At 51.3% G+C, this 6,178-nt stretch overlaps 1 long non-coding RNA gene across 1 annotated transcript in view; it reads right to left on the bottom strand.

The window, feature by feature from the left end:
- The window catches only part of LOC307090083, a 78,929-nt gene extending 73,364 nt beyond the window's left edge, over nt 1-5,565 (bottom strand). The window contains exon 1 of the long non-coding RNA XR_013812638.1: nt 5,350-5,565. This is a non-coding gene — a long non-coding RNA (uncharacterized lncRNA). The remainder of the gene's footprint in view (nt 1-5,349) is intronic.
- Nucleotides 5,566-6,178: the final 613 nt, after the last annotated feature.

Raw genomic sequence — 6,178 nt, 5'->3', positions numbered from 1 at the left:
TATTATGACCGTACTTGCAGAGCTGTGCACAAGAAGTGCTGGGAGATAAATGGAAAATGAACTGCATTACCTCGCTTTTCTAACCAGTGGCCACTCAAAGCACTGTACAGTATGGCCTTACATGATCCGCCCCTTCATGCACACGTTCACACACCGACGGCGGTGTCAACCACGCGGGGCGACAGCCGGCTGGTCCGGAGCAGTCAGGGTGAGGCGTCTCGCTCGGGGTCGCCTCAACACACACTTCAACCTATCGAACTAGCAACCTTCCGGTTTCAAACCAACCCGCGCTACCTCCTGAGCCAGTTCTTGGCTCAGACTCCCTCCAAGCCGGCTGTACTGGGAGTTCATTATAGTGGTTAAAATGGAAACAACCACGACGTCGAAGAGGGAAGGAAAACTGTCGAATCAGGGCTGACAACACTTAATGCTGCTGGGAGGCAAAGATGAACTCAGCTCAACTTTATAATGTCCAGAAAACCAAAGCGAACCAGCCAAATGCTGAAGGCCTGGCTGTAAGGTGTCCCCGTTTGTAGACATCACCAGTGCAGACGACTCTCGCTGATTAAATACCACACGCAATTTAAATCCCATTGCTTAATTAGCATGCAAATAGGAGTTGACTGAAAAAGAGTAATACGATTTTAAATAGGGGCGCCGATTTAGAACAAATTACCTCCAGCAAGACGCGGTGTCTGCAAATCTATTCCTTTGTCTCCTTATGATGTGTGTACAAATGGAATGATAGGCCTTTATGTTAACGTTTGAATATAAATGTATGGACAGATGGATGGTATTGTTTTTGAATCTGCATCCGTTTGTTTCCTGGCAGTTGAGAAATATAAAATGATGAAGTATGAACCAGGGGCTGTACATGTGAAACCTGGAGAACCGGTATCATCAGGTTCCTAACAATGTAAACATGGAGCTAGCTGAAACAGCGGCTTTCCGCCCCGTGGGGGGAAACGTCTCATCACATTCATACTGTACGTGTTTGACTTTCCCAAAACAATGCCTGATTACCATCTAATTACACAAAGTGTGTCGGTAAGTTATTTAAATGATCAACCTCAAAGGAAAACCTAAAATGCAATAAACGATGATCAATTAAGGCACGATGTACAATATTAGAGGAAGGTAAATAGCTGTGCTATGTTCTGTGATGAGATGAGATGCCTTTGCTATGAGACGTGACGGCGACCTGAAAGGAACCTTAAAGAGGTGAGATCTCTGCTGAACTTGCTCTCAGACAACAGAACCAACAGGCCTGAAGTAGTCCATTCATTCTGAAATGCAATTAGTTCCTCAGCCTGTGAAAAAAATATAAAAGACGGCCACTTAGCAGCATTATACAGGCTGAATGTTACTGCAAGTCATTTGCACGCAAGTGAAGGCGCTGCTAATGCCTAATCACTTAATTTAAGGGTAAAGCTTCCTTTCTCTCATTTCTTTCCAGTTCTAACGACTTCTTAATGGACGCTTCATAATTATCTTTCGTAATTTATCATTGCTCATAACTCGGTTTAATTAGAGCTGACAGAGATTTTTAAAAGCATTGTGGTGTTATTGTGATTATTGATTTCCTGCAGCGATTAAATTAAACGTAATAAACAAACAAGTGCATCACTTGGAAAGATATCACAGCATCAAGTCACGTCAAGTGAACCCTCGCTTCTGCACGCTACTCATATCTCACTAGTCAGATAGTAATCTAAATTAAATTGCTGATTTTACTGTTGATTGTGCTAGATTCTTCTTTTGGTTTATTGTCCATTATCAATCGCCATTAACGTTTTTGGATAATTACAAGTAGACCTGATAAAACAGGTGACATGTCTACAAAAACTTCATTCAATTTAATTTCTTGACTTTTTTTGTTACACGCGTGAAAATAATAAAGAAAAGCAATTCAATCAAAACAAGCCGACTACAGCGGGCCAATGAACCTCTCAGGTAAATGTATCAAGTCTTTAAATTAGTCTGCCATATTGTGTCTAATCCATTCTGCTCAGTGCCTGTGATGGACAGTTAGTTTGAATTAACTGAATGAACGTGTGTGTGTGTGTGTGTGAGTCCCAGTGTCCTAGTGATGAAGTGTGTGTGTGTGTCCCAGTGTCTGACTCTAGGGTCACCAGAGGGGACGGAGACCACCTCGCTAGCCAAGCGACGCACGGCCTCGGCATACAGCCGCGACCTGGCAGCATATGGCATACGCGTGATATAATCTAATTAATCAGAGTCGGGACGTCGGGCTATACGACAGGGAGCCCGTGGGCGAGCGACAGAAAGCCATCCTATTAAGGTCAGAGAGAGAGAGAGAGAGAGAGAGAGAGTGAGAGAGAGAGATAGAGAGAGAGAGAGAGAGAGAGAGAGAGAGAGAGAGAGAGAGAGATAGAGAGAGAGAGAGAGAGAGAGAGATAGAGAGAGAGAGAGAGAGAGAGAGAGAGAGAGAGAGAGAAAGGCATTGTATAGTCTGAGCGAGGCAAGCGTGAACAGCATGAGGAAAATCTAAAGTACAAAGAAAAAAAGACGGAGACGATTCCTCAGGGGGGAGGGGGGGGAGGGGTGAGGGGAGGGGGGGAGAGGGTGAGGGGAGGGGGGAGAGGGTCCTGCATCATCAGGCCACTCCAGGACCGGAGACTGGAGGCAGAAATAGCACGGAGTGTGTTCGACTACCCTGCACGCCTTCGCTCTCCCCCTCTCTCTCCCCCCCCCCCTCTCCCCCCCCTCTCCCCCTCTAGACAGCTCTGACATCATAATACAGTGGATTCAGACCAGGACACCAGCGGCACTGCTGAGGTTATATAACTGCACCCTCCCTCGCTCTCTCTCTCTAGCTCTCTCTCTCTCTCTCTCTCTCTCCCCTGCTCTCTCTCTCTCTCTCGCTCTCCCTCTCTCTCTCTCTCTCTCTCCCCTGCTCTCTCCCTCTTGATCTCGTTCTCTCTTTCTATTCATCACGTTCTCTGTCTCCTCCTCTGAATTCTCTCTCCAGAGGAAGAGGAGGAAGTGGAGGAGGAGGAAGAGGAGGAGGAGGAGGAGGAGGGAGGGAAGGAGAAGGAGAAGGGAGAGGAGGAGGAGGGAGAGAAGGAGGAAGAGGAAGAGGAGGAGGGAGAAAGGAGCAGACAGTAGGGTGACAAAGCGAGAGGCCCGTCGGGGAGAACGCAGCTGAGCCAAGCTACAGAAGGTCAGCTCACCTCCCCTGAAGGGGCCCCAGCTGACAGGGAGGGAGAGAGGGGTGAGACAGGGAGAGGGAGAGAGACAGAGAAGGAGAGCGGGAGGGGGGAAGGAGGGGGAAACATGAGAGAAGCAAGAGGAGAGAGGGAGACAGGGGAACGCAGGGGGAAAGCAGGAGGGAGAGAAAAAAGCCAAAGAGGGACGAGCGAGGAGAGCGAGAGGCAGCGGAATAAAGAAAACACGAGGAGGGAAAGTAGACCAGGTCACATGGGGCCACTGGAGGGATACGGCCCCGACCGCTGCCCCCACCACCCACCCCGTTCTCCCCTTCGGAGCACCACGTCGCTACGGCCTCCGTCTGCCAGCATCTGCCCTCATCAACGGCTCAACGCACGTCCCCACGGCCCACGCCGGCCCGGTGAGACTACGGCACCGCCCCTCGGCGCCTGCCCTTTGTTAGCCCGTCAGTCACTTATTCATCCGTTTCCCGCCATCGCCCCGCCGCCCGTTTTTTTTAAACGGAGAACCGATGGAGAACGAACCAGGGACTTCCCCGGTCCGATCATCAAACCCCCCCGTACGTTGCTGAGCGGTGTGGGGACACCAGAGGGTTTCGAGGACCGGGAAACAGCTCCGAAAACACCGATACCCCCACCTTCCCCCCCCCCTCCCCCTCGGTTACCAGCCCGGCTCCGACGCCCGCACTCACACACTCCATAAAAGAGACCGGGTAATGATTAATGCAAAAGGTGGCAGAGTTGGAGCGCTGCCAGCCAATGGGAGCGGGCTGTGCCGCGGACGACGTTGACAGTTTTGACTGAACCATGGCACATAATAAAGATATTACACCGAGCGTGGGACCCAGCTGCTGCTGTTCCCCCGACAGCAATCTCCCCCCCCCCCCCCCCCCCCCCAAAACCCACCCCACGCCCCTCAGAACTGGGACCAGTAAGACCAGAGAGGACGAGGTGTGGGTGGATGCTAAGACCAGCTCCTCTTAGAGGGGTCTACCGCCGGTCTCAGACCCGGCCCGGTGGAGTGGGTTTCTGGGTCTCCGTGTTAAAGCACGATTGAAAAGCCATTAGGAGGTGTTTGGGGGGGCCAGGTGTTTTGGGGGAGGCAGGTGTTGGGGCCAGATGTTGGGGCCGAGGGTTACAGCTAAGAGCCGGTCTCGTGTTTTAGGACGCCATGTGGAAATGGGGGCCGATAACAAGGCACCTCGTAATAAAGAAAGAGACTTCCCTCCACGCACAGATGAGCTGCTGTACTTTTCCATGAGCTTGGCTAATGTTTGACCGTTTGTGCGAACATATGGAAGTAAACTACGTAAATGAAGATAATAATGAGAACTGAAACTTATGCACACATTGTTTTCTGTTCAGAGTTGAAGACAGGCTAAACGATACAAACATCTAACATGAAGGATATGATTAGGAGCATGCTGCCTGCTCTGGTTAATACGTGTTAATATGTGATATAGTATTTTGAAACAAACGGCTGCTTGGGCCAATCGCCATTTAATTTAAAAGTACAGCCTCAACAGGTTAGGTGCTGTTCAAATGTGAGAAATAAACGCAGAACTCACAAGGAAAATTGTCTCTCGTTACAGATGCTTCACACGTTATGCTGAAATATTATCTCATGTGGCGAAAAAAAAAACAAGACAACGGCATGGCACCAAGCTTCTGCTGTAGTGCAGTTAATCGATTTATATTTGGTCAGTGTGTGCGCGCGTGTGTGTGTGTGTGTGTGTGTGCGTGTGTGTGTGTGTCTGTGTGTGTCTGTGTGTCTGTGTGTGCGTCGCCAGCCCATAACGGTCAAGCATAACAAGTCCACCTACAGCAGCTCCTGCGTCCACGCACGGGGAACATGAGGGCGACATGAGGACAACACCATGAGGGCGATGCAGGACAGACAACACACGGAGAGCTGGAAACTGGAGAAGTATTAAGACAACTGTACGGCAACAAACCATCTGCTGATCTGTCAAGATCATGCAGCTATCCTGCACACACACAAACACACACGCGCACACCCACGCACGCGGGCGCGCGAACACACACTCGCACACACACGCTCGCACGCGCGCACATACACACACGCGCGCGCGCGCGCACAGTCGTTTCAAGCTAGCGGGAAAAACAGAGCCAGTAGCGCGGAGCTCGTGGTACTCACGGCCGGGCTCCTCGGGCGGCACGGCGGGGTTCGGTGCGGTCCGGCGCGGTCTGGGTGGGTCCGGTTCGGGTTCGGGAGGGAAACGGAGAGCGGTCGGGTGCGAGGCTCCACGCTGCGCTGCAGACGGGCTCGCGGTCTAGTCCTTCCCGAGGCAGGAGCTCGTCAGATTAACGCGGACGAAGCGCTTGGGCTTCCGGTCCCTTTTCCTCGCGCGTCCACCGTGTCGGTGCTCAGATGTTGTCCTCCTTGGTGTGTAGGATCAGGCGGCTTGTGGACGGGATGCCACGACAGGGGGAGCAATGAGAAGAGACGCTGGCTCGCTCCACCCTCCTCATGTACAGTAGAGCTCTGCCTGCTGGCCCCAGATCAGTTCCAGACCGTCTACCGCTCTCTACAGGAGCGCCGCTGTAGAGCACCCACTAGTCTTCAGAATAACTGATGGCGCTCTGACGGATGTCCGAGCGGGCGGCTCGACGTCGGCCGCCTGTCCGCTCTATTTATTCGGTCACAAGGACCGTGAGGTCCGTCCCTCTAAGGTCACATGCTGATGATCCCCTCACGCATGGGGTGAGATGTTTAGGGGGATAGATATTTAGGGGGTAAGATGTTAAGGGGGTAAGATGTTAAGGGGGATAGATGTTTAGGGGGTTAGATGTGTAGGGGGTTTGATGTTAAGGGGGTTAGATGTTTAGGGGGTTAGATGTGTAGGGGGTTTGATGTTAAGGGGGTTAGATGTTTAGGGGGATAGATGTTTAGGGGGGATAGATGTTCAGGGGTTCGATGTTTAGATGTCTAGAGGGTTAGATGTTATGGGGGTTAGATGTTTAGA

This window comes from Pollachius pollachius (genome assembly GCF_949987615.1).
Source record: "Pollachius pollachius genome assembly, chromosome: 19".
Taxonomy (NCBI): Eukaryota; Metazoa; Chordata; class Actinopteri; order Gadiformes; family Gadidae; genus Pollachius; species Pollachius pollachius.
This window is presented reverse-complemented; position numbering and strand designations above follow the sequence as displayed.